Source organism: Cebus imitator, unplaced genomic scaffold, assembly GCF_001604975.1.
Source record: "Cebus imitator isolate Cc_AM_T3 unplaced genomic scaffold, Cebus_imitator-1.0 Scaffold70, whole genome shotgun sequence".
NCBI lineage: Eukaryota > Metazoa > Chordata > Mammalia > Primates > Cebidae > Cebus > Cebus imitator.
The window spans coordinates 7,216,584-7,219,818 of record NW_016107385.1 but is presented as its reverse complement, the minus strand read 5'-3'; the positions used below and the strand labels follow the sequence as shown (position 1 = coordinate 7,219,818).

General features: G+C 45.5%; 1 pseudogene; it reads right to left on the bottom strand.

Annotated features, from left to right (window-relative positions):
• Positions 1-1,998: 1,998 nt before the first annotated feature.
• Positions 1,999-2,295, bottom strand: LOC108306238 (annotated as a pseudogene).
• Between the last annotated feature and the right edge of the window lie 940 nt (positions 2,296-3,235).

The window sequence follows — 3,235 nt, the reverse complement described above, 5'->3', positions numbered from 1 at the left end:
ACGGGGTTTCACCATGTTGACCAGGATGGTCTCGATCTCTTGACCTCGTGATCCACCCGCCTCGGCCTCCCAAAGTGCTGGGATTACAGGCGTGAGCCACCGCGCCCGGCAATTTTTAAGAAATCTTTTCTAGAGATGAAGTCTCACTATATTGCCCAGGCTGGCCTCAAACTCCTGGACTCAAGCAGTTCTCCCACCTTTGCCTCCCAAAGTACTGGAGTTACAGTAAGACACTGTGCCTGACCCTAGATGAGAAACTGACCTTTCAGCAACATCACTGCTACAGGGGTCATAGTTGTAGAGGACTTAGTTTAATCTTGTATTGCTAAAAGCCATGATTTATGAGTTACGATGCTTTTGATTGTAAGTGACTGTATTCGTCAGGGTTCTCTAGAGGGACAGAATTAATAGGATATATGTATATATGAACAGGAGTTAATTAAGGAGAATTGACTTACACAATCACAAGGTAAAGTCCCACAATAAGGAGTCTGCAAACTGAGGAGCAAGGAAGCCAGTGAAAGATCAGCCTGAGCCCCAAAGCCTCACAACTAGGGAAGCTGACAGTGCACCCTTCAGTCTGTGGCCAAAGGGCCAAGAGCCCCTGGCAAACCACTGCTGTAAGTTCAAGAGGCCAAAAGCTGAAGAACTTGGAGTCTGATGTTCGAGGGCAGGAAGCATCCAGCACAGGAGGTAGATGAAGGCCGGAAGACGCAGCAAGTCAAAGACCTACGTTCTTCTGCCTGTTTCATTCCAGCCACTCTGGCTGCTGATTAATTGGTGCCTACTCAGGTTGCGGGTGGGTCTGTCTCTCCCAGTCCACTAACTTAAATATGAATCTCTGTTGGCAGCATCCTCACAGACACACCCAAGAACAGTATTTGCATCCTTCAATTCAATGAAGTTGACACTCAGTACTAACCACCAGAGTAACAAACTGCAAATCAATCTGAACAATAAGAAAAGTTATTATATCACATAACAGAAAGAAAAGAGGTACGGTAAGTTCCAGAGCTGTTGATTCAGCAGCTCAAAGATGTCATCAATGATCCAAGACCTCTCTGCTCTCCCATCTGAAGTAGCCTCACCCTGGGGCTGAGAGTGTGATGGCTGCGGTGTAGTGTAGAGTGAGATGGTTGAAGACCTAAAATCCAGAGGGAAACGTGAAACTACCTCTTCCTGTGGTTTCTTTTAGGAGAGGAAACTTTCCCCAAAAGTTCCCTCATCACATTGTTTTGTTTTTTTATTGTTGTTTGTTTGTTTGTTTTTTGAGAGGGAGTCTCTCTGTCTCCCAGGCTGGAGTACAGTGGCACAATCTCACTCAGCTCACTGCAACCTCCACCTCCTGGGTTCAAGCGATTCTCCTGCCTTAGCCTCCCCTAGTAGCTGGAATTATAGGCATATGCCACTGCGCTTGGCTAATTTTTTTTTTTTTTTTGCGACGGAGTTTTTGCTCTTGTTACCCAGGCTGGAGTGCAATGGCACGATCTCGGCTCACCGCAACCTCCGCCTCCTGGGTTCAGGCAATTCTCCTGCCTCAGCCTCCTGAGTAGCTGGGATTACAGGCATGTGCCACCATGCCCAGCTAATTTTTTTTTTTTTTTTTCATTTTTTAGTAGAGACGGGGTTTCACCATGTTGACCAGGATGGTCTCAATCTCTTGACCTCGTGATCCACCCGCCTCGGCCTCCCAAAGTGCTGGGATTACAGGCTTGAGCCACCGCGCCCGGCCCGCTTGGCTAATTTTTATATATTTTTTTCATGCTAAGTTTTATTGTATGCTGCTGCCAGTGTATATAAAACAATTACCCTTGTGAAATAGAAATTCATGAAAATTCAGAGAGGTAGATGTTAAGGACTGACAAAAGTCAGAGTTTGTATATTATACAGCACATGTGTTAGAGAGATAAACTTTTGCACAGGCTTCAAATGTAGCTCTCTTGAATATTCACTGGATCCTAAGAAGTGGTTTGGGAAACCTTTGAAAGATTCATCTTACTATAAAAAGCAACAGACTTTCTGGGGTCTGAAGGGATTTGTACTTGAAGATATCCCAGTCAGCAGAGGGTTGTGTTGAGCATTCTGCAGAGAGAATTGTTTCAAGTCTGTAGCTGCCTGGGAAAGTTTCCCGTGGTTGAGCCTGGCCTCCAGCTGAAGCTGTTAAACCACTTTCTTCATAGCAGCAAGGCTGCAGGAGCCAGGCATGGTACGAGGCAGGGCCGGGCGGAATTCGTGGGTCGGCGGGTCATGGGCTGTGGGTCGGCGGGGCCTGACAACTGAGGGGCGCCTAATTTTGGTATTTTTAGTAGCGATGGGTTTCACCGTGTTGGCCAGACTGGTCTCGAACTCCTGACCTCAGGTGATCTGCCCACCCTGGCCTCCCAAAGTGCTGGGATTACAGGCATGAGCCACCGTGCCTGGCCCCTCATCAGATTTTATCTCACATTTCATTATCTAGAATAAGGTCATTGCTTAAGCTAAATTGTGCTCTAGTAAGAAATACTCCTCAACTATCAGCAGTTTCAGATTGCAAAGGTCTATTTCTTGCTTCATGCAAAGTATGTTGTGGTTCCAGAGACTTTCTGGGGCAGCTCACTCCGTGAGTTGACTCAGAAATCTTGTGGACACCTGCATCTCCATTCTTCCACAATCCTTATGGCAGATGGGGAGTGGTGGAGGGTCTCGTACAACTGTTTCGTGCTGAATCCCTGAGTGATACTTGTCATTTTTGTTCATGGTTCATGAGTCATATGGCCCCATTTGATTTCAAGTACATGGAGAAATATTGTCTTCCTATGTCCTAAGGAAAGACAGTAGAATCAGATGTGGAAGACACTGGAAAATCTCCACCACCATCCCTAATCCTGACCAGTCACCCAAGAAGGTGGCGGTAGGAGGGGAGTGGAATAAGATTAGGCTACTCTTCTAAGGTGGGATGAATGTTGAGGAATAAATCATAAATTCACTCCAGGTGGTCTGACAATTAAGAAAACAAATATAAGCCTTTTAGATCTTAGAAGATGACACAAATGAAAAAGTAGTTTACTCTGTATTGCCCATGTATTGATTACCCAATCTCTGATTTGATCATCAGAAAAAAGAATGACAAATCCAGTCACCTGTGTTAGACTCTTACCTAAACACACTACCACTCACCACCTGAAAAGTTCCTTCTGCCTAAACAATTTGACTTTGGAGACACAGATGTTCCATACAATATCAGGGTTCATTTTAT